A 25,133-nucleotide genomic window follows, 5' to 3' on the forward strand; every position below is an offset into this window, starting at 1 on the left:
TGCTGGTACAAAGTTGCTTTCAATTTGCATGATTTCTAGAGGATACTATTTTTTTATTTGCACAAACTTTTGCAGACTTTATAAGTACCCAAAATAAGCTTATTAAAATGTTTTGTTTACAGAACCTATGTTTTAGAAAGATGGGAGGAATTTGGCTTGCTTGTCACCTGATTTGTTGGCTCTTGTGTATATCTTTAAGAGGAAAGTAACACATACAGTTTAACCAGAAGGGCTGCCTCTCAGCACATCCTCATGTTGTACTACCACGTCCAACGTGTGGGGAGTCAGGTGCAGCATTCTACATTCACTCTTTGCAATGCACTTCATTGTTTCACATTTTCCTGTCTCACACATGATTGTTTCTTCTGTCTTTGATGCCTTTTACATGAAGGCCATCTAGAAAACTACTACCTTGAAGGTTAATCTTAAATCTAATTTTCATAGTCAAATACTGAAAACGATCTAAGTAGTTTGGCATATTACGATAAAACATTATGGAGTTGTAAAGAATTAGAGGCAGGAACGTATGTAAGTAATGATAAGGGAGATAAGCAGATTATGTCATAAAAAGCAAATTATGGGGGCAGCCCAGGTGGCTCATCGGTTTAGCGCCTGCCTTCAGCCCAGGGCATGATCCTGGAGTCCCAGGATCGAGTCCCACATCAGGCTCCCCGCATAGAGCCTGCTTCTCCCTCTGCCTGTGTCTCTGACTCTCTCTCTCTCTCTCTCTCTTTCTGTGTCTCGCATGAATAATAAATGAAATCTTTTTTTTTTTTTTTTTTAGAGCAAATTATGGCTTGCAGATACCTGCCCAGCCATGGTCACCCCCCACCATGTTCCTCCACATCCTGATAGATGGAAAGCCCTTGAGCCGCATCTCCTTTGAGCTATTTGCAGACAATGTTCCTCAGACAACAGAAAATGTTTGGGTTTTGTGCACTGGGGAGAAGGGATTGGTTACAAAGGTTCCTGCTTTCACAGGATTATTCCAGGATTTATGTGCCAGAGTGGTGACTTCACAATCCATAATGGCACTGCAGCAAGTCCATCTGTGGAGAGAAATTTGATGATGAGAATTTCATCCTGAAGCATATGGATCCTGGCATATTGTCCATGGCAAATCCTGGACCTAACACAAATGGTTCCCATTTTTTCATCTGCACCGCCAAGCCTGAGTGGTTGGGTGGCAAACATGTGGTCTTTGGCAAGGTGAAAGAGAGTATGAATATTGTGGAAGCCATGGAGCACTTTGGGTCCAAAAATGGCAAGACCAGCAAGTAGATCACCATTGCTGACTGTGGAAAAATCTAATAAATTTGACTTGTGTTTTATCTTAACTACCAGACCATTCCTTCTGTAGCTCAGGAGAGCACCACTCTACCTCCATCTGCTGAAAATAGCCTGTAATCTTATGCTCTGGCTGCAGTTCTATGATTTCCATATTTTCCTTGCTTTCCTCCAAGTTTAACTGGATTGCAGAGTTGTTTATGATTATGAAACAAAAAACAACAAAAAATGTAAATTATGCTAATATTTATTTAATCGTTTAATTTGAGAGAAAGAGAGCAGAAGCAAGAGGGGAGAAGGAACAGAGGGAAAGGGAGAAGCAGACCACCCCTACCCCCCACCCCCGACCAGTGGAGCAAGAAACAAGCCTCAATCCCAGGCCCCTGAGACCATGACCTGAGCTGAAGGCAGACATTTAATTGATTGAACCTCTCAGGTGCCCCATGTAAATTTTTTTTTTAAGTACGTATCTACATTTTTTTTATGTAGAATACTAAAGAAAGCATTAACAGTACTTGAATCTGAGGTAAGATGGAAACATTTCATATATTATTTTACTGTATTCATATATTACTTTTCAATTAATAATGATTAAAAATATCCTTCACACAGTTGTTTTCTTTTCCCACTCAAGCAGAATTAATCATGACTTGCTTGTATCCTAAATTATTAGTCTTCAAATCCTTTGTGTCTAGTACTTTAATGAGAATTTCAAGGAACTTTATACCACTTGACATATTTTTAGAGAAACATATAAAATCTCTCATTGAAAATGGAAAAAGTTACACAGATTTTGTGAATTGCTTCTTTCTTTTTGGTTGCAAAATTCTCCTTCTGTCTTTGGCTTTAGATAATTTGACTATGTGTTGGTGTGAATTTCTTTGAGCTTTCCTGCTTGGAGTTTTTTAAGCTTCATGAATATGCAGACTAATATTTTTCATCAAATCTAGCAAACTTTGGCCATCATGTCTTCAAATATTGCTCCTGTTTCTCTCCTTCCCCTTCTTCTTCCTCCTTCTCCCCTCTCCTCCCCCTCTTCCCCTTCTTCTCCCTCCTCCCTCTCCTCTCCCTCCTCCTCCTCATTCTCCCTCCTCCTCATTCTCCCTCCTCCTCATTCTCCCTCCTCCTCATTCTCCCTCCTCCTCCTCCTCCTCCTCTTCTTCTTCTTCTTCTTCTTCTTCTTCTTCTTCTTCTTCTTCTTCTTCTTGTCCCTGTATACATATTTTTATGCTTGATAGTGTCCTGCAAGTCTGTAAAGCTTCATGTATATATCCTTTTTTTTCTTCTTTTGGATCCTCGGTTGAAGACCATCTCAATTGACCTATGTTCAAGTTTTAAATAATATATATTGGCAGCTCTAGAAACCAGAGTCCTTCCCACCCATCAGGATTTGTTGTTGCTGCTGTTTGTTGGCTTGTTAGTGACTTTCCTGAACTAATTCTGCAAAGTCTAAATTCTCTGTCCTATTGGGCACTGGATTCCATGCTTGATTATCTTGGTCATCGAATAAGTTCACTGATATATTCTTATATTCTTTGAACTCATAAGTCTCCCAACCTTTGCTGAAAGGCACAGAGTGTTTGTTCATTTAAACTTTAACATTCTACAGGCTGCCTTAGGCATCATCTTCTGCTTGTACAGAGCCTCAAAATCAGCCAGAGGTAAGAGTTAGGGACTTTTTAGATCTTTCATAGGTATGTTCATGTCCTTCTAGGTTTCCAGATATATGTAAGAGTTTTCAAAGGTCTCTATGACCATTTGATTCCTCAATTTTTTTCCTCTTGGAATTTCTTTTTTTAGCCTTTGTTAACTCCAGTTGATAATGCCACCTCAGGCAGCTGGGATCTTAAACAGTTGCTGCTGATTATTTTTTACAAATGCTCTGTAGGTAAGGCTATTCATACAGAGAAAGTTCTCAATCAGGCTTAATAGAAACAAACCCGAACAATTGAGGTTCCAGAAAATTTTCAGACAATTCAAATAGTGATAATTCTCTGGGATGATGCTTTCGGTGACCCCCAAATATATCTGTCCTGCCTCCTCCAATGGCTACCAGGTTCCTGGTTTTCCTAGTTTCTGTGGTTGCAGAGAATGTTGGCTTTCAAGGTTACCACAGAGCTGGGGGTGGGGGAAGATATGGCCAGGGCAAGGTAAAAGACTTGTTCTTGCAGAGATTTTGCTTTTTCTTTCTTTTTAAAAATAAATACTCATTGCATTTCTTGAAGCTTTCCATTAATTTTAAGATTTCAGAAAAAGGTGAATTTGATGATACGTGCAAGGTTGATTATTTTTATAGGGAGCAGATTTTGAGAGATCCTTACTCCACCATTCTAGAAGTTGCATCTCTGAATATACTTCAATCAAATTTGTGCTTACATCGGAAATGGTATATAAAGATCTTTACCAATGAGGCTGATATAATACTTGTCCTTTAGACTGACTTTCTTGCTCATATCCATGCTGTTTGTGCCTTTTCAACTAGGTTCATGATTTCTTTGAAGTAATGGACCATGCTTTATTTATTTATTACTGCCACAATACAAAACATAGTAACTGTCCTGCAGATGTTAAATGAATGATTAAATAAATACACAAAAATTTCACATTCCCTTTATTTTGTCATTCTGTATTTATAAAACCCCCTAGAAGTCTTCTCCAACATCATCTTGCATAATCTCTATCCAAGCTACACTGGCTGTCTCTCATGTTTTTAAATGTACCTCTCCTCTCAAGATCTCTTTTTTTTTTCTTTTTAAAAAGATTTTATTTATTTATTCATGAGAGACACAGAGAGAAGGCAGAGACATTGGCAGAGGGAGAAGCAGACTCCCCGCAGGAGCCTGATGAAGGACTCAATCCCGGAACTCCAGGATCACGCCCTGAACCAAAGGCAGACGCTCAACCACTGAGCCACCCAGGCATTCCTCTCAAGATCTCTACAGATACTCTTTTTTTCCTTCCTTAAATATTTTACCTTGATTAAGTTCTATTCACAGTTCAAATTATAATGCATATCCCACTTCTTCAGAAACACTTATACTGACCCACTCTTCTAACATTAATAAGATTCTCCTTGCCATGTGCCCTATGTAATATATATATATATATATATATATATATATATATATATATATATATAAAATCACAAGGTTTTGGGAACAACAAAAAAACTAACAAAGTTTTTGTTTCTAAAGCATTTATCTTAAGTACATATGTGTATATATGTATATGTGCTAATTTAAAAGTTTAATATTCACTTCATATCCCATATCCTTCAGTTACATGGATAATAGCCACATACTATTGATTCTTATTTAGCATTTACTGTACATTAACATTTTATAAATAGTAATGTCTCATTACAATTTCGAGTAGCTTGCCATTTATCCACTAATTTGAACCACTGAGGAAAAGAGAATTTATGTGTCAAGGTTATAAGATGCTAAAAGACAGCATTTAATTATCCTATATTTGAATATGGAAGTTGAGAAAGAGCATGATATGAGGCTAATGGACCAGCAAAAATGCAAAGTACCATTCAGCACTAAAGTAATTGGGCAGAACAGTGGAAAAGACTACGATAAAAGATTACTTCATTAATTTTAAAATTAAAGGGCAAGATAAGGTGGTCACTATCATAGGGTTATTAAGGTAAAACAAGCTAATCAGCACACTTCAAATGGAAAGCTGTCAGCTAATCATCTAATGATTACCAATTTCTGAAGAGTACAAAAGAAAGCAATTTATTCTCATTTTATCAATCAAATCATGCAATCAAATGTTTTACTGAAGGAAAAAAAAACCTTCTTAATTTATTTTTATCTTTCCTTAATATAATTTAACTATTATGCATTGGTAGGAAAACTATAAGAAGATGGTAATTTTTATTTCATCTGTATAAGCATCAGAAAAAAATGACTTTCTTATCAAAATAATGTTAAATGTCAAAGCTTTCAAGCTTGACTACACTAACATAGTGATTGTTAATATGAACTGCAGACTCAATTATATCCTCAAATCTCTCTTACAAAAAAGATTTACCAGTAGAAATATTATAAGCATATTATATCATAAACACTTTAGTAACAAAAAGTCAGCATGCAGAGTGCTAAATCAAAAAAAAATGAGAGGGAAACCATAACGGAGAGCAACTAGTTTTTAAAAAGCACAAAAATAAAACTAAAAACATTCTTAAAATAAATACCTTAAATTAAGTAGCAAAGAAAAAAGCTCAGATAAGGAAAAGGTCAGATGATTATACTGAGGATCTATATTTCTTCAGTTTACCTAGCAGAAGGAAAAGAAGAGAGAGAATGTTTAATGAATTCTGATGAACATGTAAGAGAAATCATTGTGTATAAAATTGATAAATATCAGATGATGATGATGATAGATAATGGATGGATAATAGATGCATAGAGAGATAAATGAAATTTTGATCCTGGGCATGATGATGTATCAGGGAGTAGAAGTCCCCTGTAGCAGAAACAAGCAAACAAACAAAAAACAAAAACAAAAAAGGAAGCAAATAAGATGAACTATTCAATTGCTCTAGCTTTCTCTCTGTATTCAGTTTCTGGGCTGTGTAAGCAGAAAGGGGAGAACCAAATAAGGCATAATAATTTTAATGAATCAAGTAACTGAGGCATCTGGGAATTGCATGGTGGGATATGGAAAAGATGGAGTATTCAATAAAAAGTCTCAGGAGTCCTTTCAAGTCTTTGCTGAATACACAAAAGTATATGCATAGGGAGAAAACCACACTCGGAGCAGGAGTGATGGAGAACTGGGAACTAAATGATTTCCGGAGCAACCACAGTTCTGGGAACTGTTTAAATTTCAATCAACCAGAGAGTACAGTTGTCAAAGATCCCTTGGGACTCTTAGAGACCATAGCGACCAAAAGCCTTACCTTAGTGTTTAGGCTAACTCCTCCTACAGTGAAGGCTACTCTACACATAATATTATATAGCTTAAAAACCAGCCTCCAAGAGATAAAATTAAACCAAAGTAACTTAGCTGCCTGCCAACACAAGCTCCAGTTCTCTTTTAAGAAAGATAACAAAATCCAGACACACAAAAATATAAAATTCAAAATTTCCAAGATCAAAGAAGCAAGAAAACGTAATGAACACCCAGGAGAAAAATTAGTCAACACACACACACACAGAGGACTGAAATAATAGCTAGAGATTAAAGTAACTCTTAAAACAATGGGCTGCTATTTAAGGAAAAAGTACATATGAACAAAATATGCAGAGCAATGGAATTATAAATTAACCCTAAAAGAACTTCTAGAGATGAGAAATACAATATCTAGGGCAGCCCCGATGGCCCAGCGGTTTGGCGCTGCCTTCAGCCTGGGATATGATCCTGGAGACCTGGGATCGAGTCCCAAGTCAGGCTCCCTGCATGGAGCCTGCTTCTCCTTCTGCCTGTGTCTCTGCCTCTCTCTTTCTCTCTGTGTCTGTCATGAATAAATAAATAAAATCTTAAACAAAAAGAAAAGAAAAATACAATATCTAAAAGGTAAAACTGACTGTATGGAATTATAGAAATCCAATCACTGTAGGATAATAATCAATGAGCATTTTGGTAGAAACTAACTGAAAAGAAACAGAAAAAATGCTGAACAAAAAATTGAGTCACAGTGACTTACAAATAGTATCTAGTGGTTTATTTTTTTTATTTTTATTTTTTTTAAATTTTTATTTATTTATGATAGTCACAGAGAGAGAGAGAGAGAGAGAGGCAGAGACACAGACAGAAAGAAGCAGGCTCCATGCACCGGAAGCCCGACGTGGGATTCGATCCCGGGCCTCCAGGATCGCGCCCTGGGCCAAAGGCAGGCGCTAAACCGCTGCGCCACCCAGGGATCCTTATCTAGTGGTTTAAAGTACATGTATCTGGAGTCCAGAAAGCAGTAGGCGAGGAGGGTGAAGAAGACAAAAACATTTCTGGGTGAGGAAAAAAAAAAGTAGTTGATCCACTGTGGAAAATAATATATAAGTTCCTCAAAACATTAAAAATAGAATTGCGTTATGATCCAGCATCCCCTTAATGGGGATATATTCAAAGGAAATGAAAGCAGAATCTTGAAGAGATACTTGCACTTCTGTGTTTATTTCAGCATTGTTCACAGTAGCCAAGATATAGGAATAACTCCAGTGTCCATCAGCAGATGAATGGATAAAGCAAATGTGACATATACATACAATGGAATGTGTTCAGCCTTAAAAATAAGGAAATTGTGCCATGTGTGACAATGTGGTTGAACCTGGAGGAGGTTGTGCTAAGTGAAATAAGTCAGATGCAGAAAGACAAATACGGCATGATCTCACCTATATTGAAGCAGAGAGTATAATGGCTGCCACCAGCTGAAAGGAAGGGGAAATGAGGGTATGTGGGTCAAAGGGAAACAAGATTTCTGTTATGCAAGATGAGTAAGTTCCAGAGACTTAATATGCAACAATGTGACCTTGGTTAATACTACTTCATTGTGTATCTGAAATTTGCTAGGAAGGTAGATCTTAAGTGTTCTCACCCCGTACTACACACACACACACACACACACACAAAAAAAGCAAAGAGAAGGGAGGGAAGAAGAGGGGAAGGGAAGACAAAGGAGGGGAGGGGAGGGAAAGAGAGGGAAGGGAAGATGGTAACTATCTGAGGTGAGAGGTATGTTAATTAGGTTGATTGTAGTGACTATTTCACAAAGTGTATCTACATCACATCACCAAATTATACAATTTAAATATATACAATTTTTAAGACTACTTTTTTAAGCAGTTGTAGATTCACTGCAAAATTGAGGGGAAGTTCCTGAAAGTTTTCATATCCTCCCTGCCCCCACACATGCATAGACTCCTCCAACAGTCACATTTTTCAGTAGAGTGGTACATTTGTTAAAATTGAGTCACCTACACTGACACATTAAATTCATCCAAAAACCATACTTTGCATTATAGTTCACTCCTGTTGGTGTGCATTCCCTGGGCCTGGTCAAACGCATAATGCCATGTATCATCATTAGAGTATCATACAGAGTATTTCAACTACCCTAAGAACCCCTTCTCTCTGCCCCAACCCCTGGCAACCACTGAAAAAAAAATATATATATATATTTAGTTTAAATACAATTGACACACAATATTTTGTTTTGTTTTGTTTTTGACACACAATATTAAATTAGTTTCAAGTGGACAACATAGTGATTGGACAAGTTTATACAATTATGCTAGGCTCACCACATGTGTGCACCTTCTATCCTGATACATTGTTATTATAATATCATTGACTATATTTCTTATGTTGTGCCTTTTATTGCCTGACTTATTCTTTTTATAACTGCTAGCCTATATTTCCCACTTTTCTTTACCCATTTTGCCCAACCATTAATCTTTTTACTTTCTCCACACCTTTGCCTTTTCCAGAACGTCATATAGTTGGAATCATACAATATGTAGTATTTTAGTCTATCCAGGGTGGCTTCTTTCACTTAGTAATATGTATTTAAGGTTCCTCCAAGTCTTTTTATGGTTTTATAGCTCATTTCCTTTTAGCGTAGAAGAGTATTCCATTATTTGGACACAGCACAGTTTATTTATCCATTCACCTACTGAAAGAATTCTTGGTTGCTTCCAAGTTTTGGCAATTATAAATGAAGCTGCTATAAACATTCATGGGCTGGTTTCTGTGTGGTCATATTTTTAACTCTTTTGAGAAAATGCCAAGGAGCTTGACTGATATGGTAAGAATATGTTGAATTTTGTAAGAAACCACCAAACCGTCTTCCAAAGTGTCTGTAGCAGTTTGCTTTTCCATCAGCAATGAATGCGAGCTCCTCTTGTTCCACATCCTCAATATTTTATTTAATTAGGGTTCCAGGTTTTGGGTATTCTAGTAGGTATATAATGGTATCTCGTTATTTTAAGTTGCATTTCCCTGAAGACATATGATGTAAAGCATGTCTTCACATGTGCTTATTTGTCATTTGTATTTCTTCTTTGGTGAAATTTCTGTTAAGGTCTTTGGACCATTTTTAAATTGGATTGCATGTTTTCTTATTGTTGAGTTTAAGAGTTTTTTGTATATTTTGGATAACAGTCTTTTATCAGAGCTGCTTTTTGGAAGTATTATCTCCCAGTCAGTGGCTTGTCTTCTCATTCTCTTGACATGGTGTTTCACAGAGCAGGAGTTCTTACTTGTAATGAATCTAACCTTATCAATTCCCTCCTTCATGCATCCTGCCTTTGATGTTATACTAAATGTAACTGCCGTACCCAAGGTCATCTAGATTTCCTCCTATGATATCTTCTAGGAATTTTATGGCTTTACATCTTATATTTAGGTCTGTGATCCATTTTGTGTTAATTTTTGTTAAAGATGTAAAGTCTGTGTCTTTTGCCTTTGGATATCTAGTTCTTCTAGCATAATTTTTAAAAAAGATCATCTTTTGTTCCACTTTGCATTGCCTTTGCTCCTTTGTCAAAGATAAATTGACTATATTTCTGTGGGTCTATATCTAAGCTGTCTGTTCAATTTATCTATTGTCTGTTCTTTCAATAATACCACACTGTTTTGATTACTGTACTTTCCACCATCTGATTGGATGTAATTTTAATTCTTCCTGATTATTTTTTGTCCATTTGCATTACGATCTTAAATTGCTGATCCTCTTTTCACAACATCTCCAAATGCTTGTTCGAGGATGTTTAATTCCCTTTTGGGTGTTGCGTGACACTGTTTTGACACTTGGTTGTTTTCTTCATGAGGTGGTTTCACCAGCTGAAATGCTTTAATCTGAATTTTTTAAAAATAGATTTGTATGAGTTGGTTGTCTTTTTTCTATTTCTAGATGTTCATTAACACTGGTTCTAGTTCAAGTACACATTCTTCAGTCAGTACAGTGAAGAATAATTTTGTGGATTGGTTGAGTGGTGAGGGGTATGTTGTTTCTTTCATTCCTGTAAGAATTTTAATTCTCCCCTCTTACTTTCTTCACTGTCACTGCACATAGGGTACCACCACTTCTCTATGTGACTGACCTTCCCTGTGGCAGTGCTTCTCTGTGGTTCCCACCTTTTTCCCGTATACCTTCAAGCTTCTTATTTATAGTGAATGTTGTGAAGCATCAATTCCCAGAATTAAGGTCTGAAGAACAGTAAATGTTGGGTTGGGCTTTCTTTCTTTTTGCCTGTGTTTCATCTATGTTCTCCACATTCCTCTTCTCTTTTCTCATGTTCTCCTAAGTTGCCTCTCCCCTGACATGTAGGCATCTGGGGAAGAGTTCTGTTGGAGTTTGGTGTTTGTAATAATATCTGCCTCTAGCTATTTGTTTAAGACAGATTATTATTTATTTATTTATTTATTTATTTATTTATTTATTTATGAGAGAAAGAGAGAGAGAAATAAAGGAGGGGCAGAGGGAGAGAGAGAGAATTTCAAGCAGTCTCCATCCACTATGTTGGATTGCATGTTTTCTTATTGTTGAGTTTAAGAGTTTGAGCTATGCTCAGCTGCATAGCCCAACTCTGATCTTAATCTCATGATTCTGAGATCATGACTTGAGTGAAATCAGGAGTCAGACATTTAACCAACTGAGCCACTAGGCACCCCTGCCTCTAGTTATTTTTAAAAGGTAAGCCATGTGTGTTTGTCTCCTGGATTACACTCCCTCTCTCTCAGTCTCCTTCTCTCTCTACTGCTATCTCTTTCCCTCTTTCTTTCAGAAGATACAAGGGTAGAGATTCTCGCTACCTTCATTATCTCCAGACTCAGAAACTGTAGAAATATATTCTTTATTAAATAATCCAATTTTGGTATAAAGCTTATGATTTTATTTCTGACATATTTATTATTAATATAAAATAATTTAAAAGTCAGTATATACATTAAACATTTACAATTGCATATAGACATATTTTTCAAAGTTTCCCATAATTTAATTTATTGAATTGTCACAAAATCATATTTTATTAATAAGAAAACTATAATTAGTGACTTGACTAAAGCTCAATGATAGCAGAGATAGACTTAAAGCAAGCCATTTGAACATAAATTTCTCTTCCCACTGTACAGTAGCTTTCTGGGTGCAGACTTCTAATTGAACAAATTATTTTTTTCAGTGAATATTAATCTTTAAGATAACAAATTCTAACCTCATTAATGGGGCATTCACCCTAGTTCACCTTGGTTATGAAACTGTTTTTACTTCACCAGATGTCTGAGCATCGCTCTTAAATTCTTTATGTGTGTAAACATAAATAACAGAAATTTCTTTTTATTAAGGTTTACTGGAAAAAATGCAAGTGGCCTCAAGGTCCTCTACAAATAAAATTTTATTGGATTTTAGTCAGTAGCTATGATATTATGAAACATAAAATACCTACCATAACTTCACAAACCAAGAGTTATAATGATTTGTTTACTTGGAAAAAAAACATTTAATTTGTCTCAAGTTCAAACTAAAATGCCGGCCTGACTGTAATTTTTATTGATTCATTCCAAATATAACATTGAAAAGTAGCATCTCTTGTCACTTATTAGCCTTTGGGTCTCTGCTTTTATGTTTAATTTAATATCGACTTGTGACTTCTTTTCCTTTTACAGCTGATAATGAATTAAAATAAATAAAGATTTGCTTTTACCACTAGACAGGATGCTAGATGTCTTATTTGCCAAATTCATAGTTTATAAATAATAGCATGCCTTTAATAAAAAGTTTAATGAAAATACAAAATAAAAACTAAAGTATCAAAATGCTTACCTTTTACCATGAAATCATTAATTCTTACCACCTCAAATCAGAGAACACATCCCTGGTATCTACATCATTCAAACAAATATTTTGACAAGCAGTAAATCCATGAAGGAAACATTGTATGTTTTAAAAATGAAACATTCAGTAGAACAGAAAAAAGTTTCTTGTCCAAATAATATTCATCATGCAGTTGTCCAAAGCAGTCTGATAGCTACTGCTTGCTGTTTTATCCATACTGCATTTATTTTTTTATCCATACTGCATTTAATAAAAAACAAAACAAAAACACTAATTTGATAGTGCTCAATGTTTACTAAAATGGTTTTCAATTAGGTATAAAATCCATATATACGTATACATATACGTATATACATACGTATATGTATACGTATATATGTATATATATGTTTTAATTGGCATAACCTGATGGAAAAGGAAAGAGAAATTACTCTTTTGTCATTTTAGGGCACTGGGTAAATGCCAGAAATAACATGGTCCAGTCGTTATTTTAATCTGAACAACTATTTGGATCATTGGCAAATTGAATATGTAAAAAGAATATTATTTCACACAAGGAACTATCAGTGTCATATAGCATGCTTAACAATTTTGATTGGTGGACCTAAGCTCCTAGGATTTCTGACTTATGCTAGAAATCCATGTTTATTGTTTTCTCTCCCTTTTATTTGTTAGTGTGGCATAAATACAATATCTAAGAATTAATCTTTTGAGAGTTGAATACATTATAAAGTGACCCATGTACATTTGCAAATCTAAAAATTTGCAAGGTTGAAAGATTTTGAATGGAAAACATATATTTTTGTTCCTACATATTCAGGTCTTATCATAGCTATTAGAAATGTACCTTAATTTTTATTGGTAGTAGTTATTACCAAATAAATATTATAAGTTTATTTGTTTAGCATCCACCTCCAAAAATTAGAGTGTTGCTTTATGAGAACATGACCTTTGTGTGTTCACTATAATTATAGTCCTAAAAACAAGGACGGTGCCTGGTACATGATGGAAACTCAACAAATATTTGTTGTATTGGAAAAAATACCTGAAAGTCTATACTTCGTTTTTCAATGAAATAACTGATTTAAATTATAGCACATGACTATATCATAAACATCTCATTTATTCAGAATGTTGACATTGCCTTGTGTTATAAAATAGCGTTTCAAACACAGGAAAGTTTTAAAAAGAATTTATTTGGGCATATACTTGACAAATGGCAATCAGAATTGATGGATTTTAGAACAACACATTGAAATAAATTAGTACCAATCTAAATACCTTTGTACAGATTAACAACTAGAGTAAGTATAAAAGGGGTGGTTTTTTGAGCCTGGAGTCCAGTAAGTAAAGACAACCTTCTAGGACATGATGATTTCAGAAAACCTTTAAAACAAAGACTCATAGTAAACTTGTAAAGAGAAAGGCATTTTTGGCTGTTGAAATAGCTATCAAAATACCAGAGTATTAAGTGGGAGAAGTAGAGGTGATCAACTTATCATGTGACCAAGTGTTGGAAATATATAAAGAAAATCTAAAACAAATTGTGGTGGTTGTGCCTAATACAGAATTGACCATGAGAAATAGACAGTGTTATCTAAAAAAAAGAAAAAAAATAATAAAATAACTACCTAAGTAAATAAATACTAGAACTGTCTGAAATGAGAACCTAAAACAAGTCAAGGCAAGATTTAAAACCAAAATGTTAAAATAATGATAATAATAATTCTTTTGGCAATTAACCAAAACAGATACGTAAATTTCATAATATGTAAAACTTTCATAGCTTTTTATAATTTGCCAAATGATTTCTCATTCAATATCTCATTTACATTTTATGAGCCTTCTGATATAGTAAGTGTACTGAGTGCCCACAAAAATACCAGACCTAATGATAAGATCTAGGGATCCACAGATGAACAAAAGAGCATTCCCTGACCTTCAAGAATTAAGTACGTGAAAACACTGTTTCAGAAATGAAATGGATTTTCGTTTATCCCACAACCAAATCTTCTTACTCTAAAGTCAATACTTTAAAAAAAGTAAATGCCTAATGACATAAGATGGGTTAAATAGGTGATAGATAGATGATAGATAATTTATTTTATTAACCCTATGGAAATAATAATGGATTGGTATTATTTAGCACAGCAAAGTTTATAATAGCAATGAAAGTTGGGAGCAACCTGAATAATCAGCATTTGGAATCAGTACACAAAATATGATGGATTCTCACTGGGAGAATAGCTCTTATGGTAGAAAAGCGTGATGGGCTGTGGAGTCAGAAAAGCCTGGTATTATAGCCTTGAAGACAGCACACAATGACCCTTACCTAATGTTCATGAGAATCTCTAATCCACTCCCTGTGAACATTCTCTGGTCAGATTGATTTGCTTTTCGTGAATAGAAGTGATGGGATACCACTTCAAAGATTGGGTTACTGAAAGAGAGTGGTATCTACTATAGGACCTTCTCATTTTCTTTTGGATCATTCATTCCAAGAGGAGACAGCTGTTGCAATGGTGAACTTGGGAGCAGATCTTCTGAAACCTGACAAATATCCAGTGTGTGAATTTGGAAGTAGAGTTTCATCCATATGAGCCTTGAGATACTGCAGTCCTGACTGACACCTCAATTGAAGTTTCCTGGAATATTCTGAATGAGAATCATCCATCAAAGCCACTACTAGATTCCTGAGCCACAGAAACTGAAAGATAATAGAAGGCTGTACTTTCTAATCACTAAATTTTATAGTAATTTGTTATAGAGCAACAAGTAGCTACTGTGGACACCTGATTTTAAATCCTAGTTCCTCCTCTGACTGGCTGGATGTCCTTAAATATTCTTTCATCTTCCATTTTTTCCTTTATAGAATATGCATAAAATAGAATCATGTATAAATATATATAAATGTGCATAAAATATAATTACTTTGGTATTTTGTAAGATGATATGTTGAAAGCATTTACATAGAGTTTTACCATAATTTAAACATGCAATTAAAAATTTCAGTTTCAGAAGAATATTTACTGATACTTAAACTATTCAGAATATATTCAATGACAAAAGACAGAATTAAAGCATATGTACACAAAGCGAATGGCACAATATATTAACAACATTTAAATCTGGGTAAAGGGGTGTCCCAGTATTTGTCATAGTGTTTTTATTCTTAACATTCTTGTGTAAGCTTGAAATATTTCAAATAAAGTGTTTTTAAAGTATTAACAGTATAATCACTCCTTTAAAACAACACATTTTTAAGGAAAAATATTTAAAAGCTATATGAAAAAATATTAGTAATGTTTATCTTTGAGTGTAGTGTTGAGATACATTTATTTTACTTTTTCATTTTTGTTTTCAAACTTTTGTACATTAATCATGTATGAATTAATAATATTAAAATGTTTTAAAATATATGTTTAAGCTAAGCTGTAATATGTATTAGTTAATGAGGGAACAAAAATCTAGAAAGAAAACTAGAAAATGGCATAGATATATAATAACTGAGTAGAAAGTACAATATAAGATTTAAACTAGAATGAAGAATTGGAAAGACAACTCATTTAAAAAGAAATGAGAGCTCTGTTTTAAATGTGCTTTTTAAATGTTTTTAAAGGCATTTTTATTTTATAGCTTTTAGAAATAATTTATGCTTCACTGTTGTTATGATTTATTCTAAAAAGTTTTATTTAGGAAAAAATTGGACAGAAAATTACCTTGCTTGATCTCAACATTATTTCCATATGTAGATAATGTACATGGAATGACACAAATTATAGTTTTCTGTTTGTCATCAAAAAAAGTGTTATCCACTTTTATCTTTACAAGTAGGATGTTTCTAGTTCTTGGACTCAAAGATCAGTTTGATTTCATTACTTCAATTTGAACTGCAAATTTCTGTTACTGAAACATATATTTATTTCTCCAGTGCTTCTGCTCAGCACTTACCTTCTGTCTGTATCTACAGTTCTCATGTGTTCTCTTATCTTCAGCTCAGGAAAAGCTTTAAGTATAATAACCAGGAAAAACACTTATTTTTTCCTCTTTCCTTTTATTCGAATTTAAAAATGTCCTTCCCTGTAAACTCATGTCTGTTAAACCTTAATAGTGAATGTTACAGACAATGAAAAGACATTTTAATTCCTTGTAAATATTGCCTAATATTAGGATTTTGTTTATGAAAGTTATTTAAACATGTTGCATTTCAGAAGTATGTTAGTAAGCACTGTAATAGAAAAACCTAAGCATTTGCTTAATTTGATTACTTGGAAGGTTATTGCATGTATGTGTCAGTTAATATCAGTGAATGAATTTTCCTATAATTTCATTGGAAGAATATCTTACCCTACATATTAGCATTGCTAGAAAAAAATCTTCAGAGTAAGCCGAAAATCATGTGTGGCTTTACCAGATTAATAAGCACATTTTGCCCTTCATTATCCTTACCACTTCATGGTGAGCCTAAATGTTTATTGTCAATTTGGGCTCCAAGTTTCATTCGCTCATGCTTTCTTTCTTCTGTCTCAAAGACCTAACCCTAAAGCAACAACATAGCTTGGTATTTAAGAGTTCAGAATTTGAAAGCAGATGACCAAGATTCAAATCTCAACTAGGTTACTTATCCTTTCCGTGTCTCACTTTGTTACATGTTAAATGGGAAGATAATAATGGTACTATGTCAGATTTGTGAGATATAAATGACTTAACACATGTCATGTGGGCAGAATAGTGTCTTTTGCACATTAAGTATGAAATTATTAGCTATATTTATCATCATATGTTTAATTATGGAGATCAATCTCTTCTACATGATTTTGCCTTTTTTATTTCTAAGGGATTTATATTTGGTTCTATTATCTATTGCTGCATAACAAAGTAGTAGCCTGGCTACTACATTCTTGTATCATCAATTTCATCAATATTTTTCTTGACTGGCTACTTATACATGTTCACATTTCTGCAATCAGTTTCAAGAAAAAAAGAAAAAGAAAAAGAAATCCAAATCTCCTCCAGCTATTTCCCTATCTCTCCATATTTCCCCTTTACAACCAAATTTCTTTAAAAAATAACTGAAGAAAGTCTGCCAACAGTATTCTAGAATATTTCAAAGCTACAGAGAACTCTGACGCCCCTAAAAGAGGAACAGGGGCAGAACCTGGGGCACATTTTTCACTTTGAACTGAAAACCCATTACGTCATTTTTATTACTTAACGCCTTTTCCTCTGTCTCTCTCATTAAAGTTGCTTTATTTCACCATAAAATCTGTCCTTTCTTCCTCTCACTCTTCTATAAGCGGAACTCTCAAGGAAATCTTTATCTATTCCCTTGCCTCACCCAAAATCGATACTTTGATAACTTCCAAATCAAGAATCCATCTCATTTTCTCTCTGGGCTTCAAATCTCCCCAGCTATTCAATACTTCGTCTCTATATAAAAGACCATTAAACATAAGATATCTAAAAATTATTCCAACTATTCAAGCACCCCATCACCATCACTGATTCTTTTCCTATATGATCTAGCTCATCGCCTGGAACACCATGAACATATTCTTTTTTCCTTTCTAATCATTGTAAAATAGTAGATATACAAAAAGCTATAAATAATAACATAAAATATATATTATGCCACACCTAATTCAAGCAATAAACATAAAATTACTAAAGTCCTCTGTATATGTGCTCTGTACTGTTTTAGCCTTCCTAAATAAAGAAGTAACCGTTATCCTGAAATTAAAGATTTATCTTTCCTGATGATAAAATGTGTTTACAAATTCACTGATTCCTGATGTGTAGTTCAAATATAAACTAAGCTGTTTAATAACTAAGTTATTTTGGTAGGTCTACAATGAGTTTTGAGATACACTTAATATACTACAACTTGTATTTTATGTATTTTATGGAGACTGTCTCTGAAACCCAGAGGGAAAAGAATTGCAGAATCACCTAAGCCTCATAAAGACAGTAGCAATATAAATAAATAAACAAACAAACAAACAAACGAATAAATAAATATAGAAATGATATGTCAGACTTGAGCAATATAGGCTGTTACAACACAGAAGAGAAGCAACATCTAAAGAGATGAGGTGCTGGGCCTTTCTTGTTAGCACAAGTTCTTTTCCTACGTCCTTATTATATTTTCTCTGTCCTTGGTCACATTACTCACTCATAAAAGCTGCATGATACAGAGAGTAATACTTTATGCAAACTGGATAAAGCACTTTACAAAATATTGGCCACCCACCAACTTCACAGGAATATCCTGAGGAATAATGAGATCATGTTTGCCAGGTTTTATGAGATCCATGGATGAAAGCTGTTATAAAAGTACAAAGTCCTGGAAGAAATTCTGCTGTGTTCTGAGTGACAGGTAGTGTCTATGCAAGAAGAATATATAGTTTTGTGTGCTAGTTGAACTAAAAGACATCGTGAGAAGTCAGATGTATAAAGTAGTGAAAGAATACCAAGGAAATGAAGTCAACTGGAGGGCAGCAGGACCTCCTCAAAAAGCTATTATAGATATTATTTAAATATTACTTTGTTTTCCTATTTTTCATTAAACCCTTATTTTAAAACTCAGGTGCATTATAATTGTTTGAAATTAGTATGCATTAAAAAGGAAAGATAGTGTCCTACTTTTCTGAATCATCCTTTATAAGGGTCCCGACAAAATAACTATTTCTGGTGAAGAAGAGCTATTTTTCTCACAGTATGATGGAGAACTAAAAATGGAATTTCAAAACTTGTATTGTTCATTCCAGTTTCCTGTTCATTGAGCACATCTTTCCAAGTACATCCAACAGGAAAAAGTTTCATGAGGTAAATCAAAATTTCTCAAGCTTTGTTCCATGAAGCATTATTAGATTGAGATGCCCCATGAAAAACAGTGAGATGGTAAGACCTAAATAAACAAGTTTAATGTTATTATTACACTTATTCACTAAATGTTTTACTTAGAAAATACTTAGTTAATATTTTACATATTAAGGTCTAAGAACTTGTGTTCTTCTAGGACACACATTCAAAATTAATCAAAATTTCATATAGGTATGATAGTAATTATGGGCATTTAAGGAGCAAGCTTTAAATGCCATGAAAATTTAGAAAAGTAGGCACAACAACTCAAGAACGGAAAAACAAAGAAGATCCAATTAGATAGAACAAAGTTACATTCAGAAAGAAATTTACAAATGTTTATATTCTATGTGTTGGAGTAGGAAGAAAGTGTACTTTTTTTTCTAAATAATTAGTTTAATCTATACCTTGGTGTAGGAGATTTTGAATATTTTGTCCTCAAAATTGCATTTGACAATGGCAAAAATAACCTGGTCTCAGGTCTGAAAATAATGTAGAAATAATAGCTTTATCCTGAATAGCTTAAAATTGAACATAAAGAATAATAAATGTTGTTCTATGGGTCCACACAGACACATCCACCTATAGAAAGATGAACACATGGACCTGATATATAGATATTCATTTTCTTTCCTAACTATAGAATTAACAAGTTTTTTATTAATATGCACATAAGTTAACCATTCAGACTCTCAATAATATAAAATGTTAGAGTGCTTTGATTATGTTTGAGGGTTTTTTTTTTTTTTTTTTTTTTTTGTCAAAAATGTAACCAATGAAAAGATTAGCACTCAAGAGGTGCCTAGTTGCTCAAGCTGGGCAACCCACTCTTAATTTCCACTCAGGTCATGACTTCGGGCTGGGGAATTGAGCCCTGAGTCAGGCTCTGCATTCAGTGCAAGAGTCTGTCTGAGATTCTTTCTCTCTGTCCTCTCCCACTTGCTCTCTCTCTCCCTCTCTCAAAAATGAATAAACATATCTTTTAAAAATGAGCACTTAAAATTAAGCAAAGAGAAAAATAAATTTGAAAATATTTCATCAATCACTCTCAAATTTTAAAAGCCAGGAAAAAAAATGAAATTCAATAGTGCTTAGAGGGAAATGTATTTATTTGCAAATCAGGAGCATAATAAAAATAAAATTCCAAATAAATAAAACGATGCTGAGGATATATTAGAGGCAAAATGTTTAAGTTAGGAAATTAATTAATCCTTTTACCATATACAATACATTCTAACAGAGTATGATATTAATTAATTTGGTTCCCAGAATGCAAAAAGAGGAGGCAAAATTGGTCCAGTCATAAAAGTTCTATATTTGAAGGCTCAGCTCACTCAATTTGCACTACATCCTGGAGTCTGAAGTTTCTTGTTAGATACTGGAACTTTCTGTCTTATAATACCATGTGAGATTTAAAGGATCAAAAGCTCTAGTCTTAGTGTTAGAAGATCCAGGTGTTAGTTATACCTCTGGAAACTCAAAGCTTCATTTTATTTTTCTATAATGCAGAGATAAAAACACCTCTTCAAACAGCTATGAAAACTAAAAAGGAAACATGGGGATTGAATACTCTTAACTATAAAGATCAAATCCAAATGTATATTGCACTTCTCTTACTAACCCCAATTTTAAACAAAATCTTACATGAAATCTCGATATTAAAAACAGATCAAAGTGGAACTAGTTATAGCAGAGCTACATTCCTGCTTAAAATCCCTCCAGTCCTCAGGTTCCTTCATCAGGAAGTTTCATAAAACACTGAGATTCCTCCTCCACGCCCAAAAATAGCTTGAAAACAAGCTTTCCATTACCAAGTATTGTTTATTTATTTTTATTCAAGTATAATTAACATATAGCATATTAGTTTCAGGTGTACAATATAAAGATTCAGCAATTTTATACATTACTCAGTGCTCAACTGAATAAGTGTACTCTTAATCTCTTTTATCTATTTCTCTCATCTCCCCACCTACCTCCTCTCTGGTAGCCATAAGTTGGTCCTCTGTTTTTAAGAGTCTGGGGTTATTTGTGTGTGTTTGTCTCTTTTTTTCCTTTGTGCATTTGTCTTCCCAGGTCTGGGCACATGCCACCATATCCATCCTTTCCACTATCATCAAGTTATGCTTGAGTTGGGAAGAAGTGGTACTTGAGGAATAAATAATTAAGAACTGGAAGATTTCATTAAAAACTAAAATAGTGCATGTGATTGATAATGATTGGGATAAGCACAAAAAGCTTAATATACACACCTCTATTATGTTCATTTAAATAGTTTCCCTTGTTTTCATTTAAGAATTAAGTATCACTAATTGAATGATTGAGGTAAATATCATTAATTCATTGAGTTAAATATTACTCTTGAGTGTTAACATTGTCTTCCACCTGGTTTTGGCCATCATGTCTCCCTCTGATTCATAGAGAGAAACATGATATCTTCAGTTGGCAGCAACTGAATGGTCTTCATTCAAAGACCATTGTTCTATTTTGAATCAATGGAGCTAACTTGATTATTTTGATCTCTAATCCTCAACCTAAGGCTGTTACCTCTGAAGCCATGTTTGAGATGGCAGACTCCATTCCACCAGTAATCTTTGACACTCACACTTTCTCAAATCAACACTCCAATTTACAGCTTTGAGGCTGATGAAGTATTCATACTCCTTAATTATATTTGTACAACTCACCTTCCTATTTTTCTTTTGATATTATATCTTTGCAGGCAATTGCCAATCTCTTATATCATTTATTCCTTATATTAACAAATAAAATCTTCAATATCAGTCACTATCAAATTGACAGGGGTAAGCCAAAAAGGCCAACAGTTTTCTGTGGACTTTGCCCTAGCCCTGTATTTCATTCCTATTCCAGCATAGCTTTCAGATTTCCATGTAAGATCTGATACATTCATTATGATAGGGCTGATGAATGACTTGTCTTAGATCATTCTTCTTTTCAAACATTTACTTTCCTAGCCTAATACTGACCTAGAGAAATAAAAAAAGTGTTATATAAGAATTCTATGATTCTATAAATTCTATAAAAGATTGTATCTCAAATGAGATAGCCTAGATGGAATTCACAAATTCCTTAAAATCCTTAAATTACCAAAACTGACTCAAGAAGTAATAAAAAACCTGAACAGACCTATAACAAATTAAGACACTGAATCAGTAACAAAAAATATCCTGGCAAAGAAAAGTTCAAGATAAGTTCATTGGTGAATTCTCCCAAACATGTAAAGGATTAGAAAGAATCCTTCTCAAACTTGTCTCAAAAAGTACAAAGGAGGTAGCACATCTTAATTCATTTGGAGACCAGATTTACCCTGACACCAAATCCAGACAAAGATAACACATGAGGGTGGCCCAGGTGGCTCAGCAGTTTAGCACTGCCTTCACCTCAGGGCCTGATCCTGGAGACCCAGATGGAGTCCCGCATCAGACTCCCTGCATGGAGCTGGCTTCTTCCTCTGCCTGTCTCTGTGCCTCTCTCTCTCTCTCTCTCTCTCTCTCTCTCTCTCTCTCTCTCGTGTGTCTCTCATTAATAAATAAATAAAATCTTAAAAAAAAGATAACACATGAAAAGAAAATGACATCGTATGCCTTATGTATATAAATGCAAAACGATTAACAATTTACTTTCAAAGTGAATCCTACAACATATTAAAAGAAAAATATTTAAAATAGATAATGAATATAAAGTGATTAACTTTTCTAACAGAGTGTGTGTTCAATAATTTCCACTAGTTATTATTGTTATCAATGTTTCTATTGATTCATTGTTACTATTTTTTATATTCATAGCACTGAGTCCACAGCCTAGCACATATTATGGTTTTCTGTTAATTTGGTATTACTAACTTAAAGACAATTTTTATCTATTGTTGTGTGTGCCCAATAATGAAACAAGATTTATGGAATGATGATATTTTTTACTAGACTATCTACTCCTATAATAGAAGAATATGTTTTTTAATTCTTTCAAACTAAAAAATTTCTTGTGCATAATTACTCCTAATGCATGGTTGATGATACATGGTTATTTGAATAAATTTATGAACACATAGATTTTAAAAATCTGATTTTGCTAGAACATAGACTTTAGACTAAAAAAAAAAGCCTGGACACTGATAAATACTGATTTTTTCTTCAAACCATCAATAGTTTAATTAATTACATGTTAGAACACCAGGAAACCTCTTGAATGTGAATTTACAAAGTTCATTGGCCATTATCTCTTTTTTCCCTTGCATTTTCACACATTGCCAATTAGTCTGACAAGCACAGATGCTCAATAAGTGGGAATACAAGACTGGTAGTAATTCAGTAAGTCACTGACACAATACTATACAGGAAGAGCAGATCTTTTTTTTTTTTTTTTTTTTTTTAGAGCAGATCTTTTTATACATTTATCTGATTTCTCTTTTTAAGCTCAAAGGGAATGTTATTAAGTTGCATTTTTAAAAAAAAAAACCTGACAAAACGATTGGATGAAAAACATAAATTTACATCAAGGCATCAAGAGTTAATCATCTTATATTATGAAACATTAAACCAAACAGAATTTTTGATTAAGGCAGTGCCAAAGTTAACCAACTATTCTTTTTATTTTTTAACCAACTATTCTTTACTTGCCTGTAGAAAATTATGCCTGAAACTAACACCAAACAAAAAACTTCAGTTTTCATTTAGCCTCTTTACAAAGATGAAAGACTTTAAAAACGTGATTATTATATGAGGTAGAGAGTATATTTGTATACTTCATAATAAATACTTTTATCATTTAGAGTTTTTTTCTATAGCATATTGACTAGATGCTTTAAATATATTTTATCCATTCTTTTTAAATATTTTTTAAGTTTTTATTTTAACTTGTTAGTTAACATATAGTGTTATATTACTTTCAGGTGTTCTTTACACATTCTTCCCATACAAAGAGAAGAACTATGGATATCACTTATTTTTAACTACTTCTTTGATACAATGCATTTATAAAATGTAACTAAAATTTATGTGAAAAAGCTTTGGTCATGGATAAAATACAAACAAATGTGCTATATTGTTTTTACTAATGCCAAAACTCCTTTCTAGTAGCACAGACTTTTTGAAAACTGTGATATATAAATAAAAAGTTCTTTTTTTTTCCAACTAGGGGAAATTTAAGTACCCTATTTTGTCTTGCAGAATAATATGATAACTAATTAAAGAATGTCTCCAACTGAGCTCCATAATGGATGATCAGAAAATGGTTAACATAAGAAAAAATAAACCATCCTCCCTTGTTGTTGATCTTTTCCCTAATTCAGAAATATTTCTTTTTTTTTCAGAGATATTTCTTAAGAGACGATCCTTCCATTTTTCTTTGTAGAGTGATATGAATTGAATTCACTCGGCACATTAGGAAATACTTCCTTCATATTTGTACAATCTTTTTCATAGATATCTCTGGACACAAGAGAGAAGTTACCGATATCTTCATCCTGTCTCTGCTGAAATAATACTTTAGTTTCATTGATAGTTTTGAAGACTATCAAAGAAATTCATCAAAGAAATTTAAGAAAAAAAAGAAATTTAAGGAATTTCTTTAATGAGTGAATTTTTATGGAGGAATTCAACTTCCCATGCATTTTCAAAACAGTATTAATCACATAAATTTTTGAGACCCATTTATAACTTCCTCTAGAACATATCATAGAAACTCATAGTTAAGTAGAACTCTATTAGATTTCACATTTTGAGACCAAGAATTATACCTCTAAAGAAGAATATATTCCTCTTTGGTAAGTATAATTATGCTGTCTACCCTTCATCAGGTATATGTTCTCTTTTTATAGCATTTTTTAGTATTATCTGTTTGGATTTGAATAGTGTAATGTTAAACATATATTATAAACTATTATTTCTATCTTCTTAAATTTTAATAAAATATAATTGCTTATAAAACTTTACATTCCTGACTCCACTATCCTATACTTTAGATTTTATGTGAGGAAAGTACTTCTTTTCATCCGTATCACATGCTTTAATTGTAAGAATTTTAGAAAAAAGCAAAAAAAAAAAAAAAAAGTTTCCACAAACTCAGTTTGTAAAATTCTACAAACTCAGCTCTTTTATTTCATTTGGAATATGGTTAATCAGGAAGATAAATTGAACTATGCTTCACACAGAGCTCATCAAAATTCATACTGTTGGAAAATTACTTT

General features: G+C 33.4%; 1 pseudogene; it reads left to right on the forward strand.

Moving 5' to 3' along the window:
• Nucleotides 1-949: 949 nt before the first annotated feature.
• Nucleotides 950-1,311, forward strand: LOC112662515 (peptidyl-prolyl cis-trans isomerase A-like; annotated as a pseudogene).
• Nucleotides 1,312-25,133: the final 23,822 nt, after the last annotated feature.

The sequence above is a fragment of the Canis lupus genome, chromosome 13 (genome assembly GCF_003254725.2).
Source record: "Canis lupus dingo isolate Sandy chromosome 13, ASM325472v2, whole genome shotgun sequence".
NCBI lineage: Eukaryota > Metazoa > Chordata > Mammalia > Carnivora > Canidae > Canis > Canis lupus.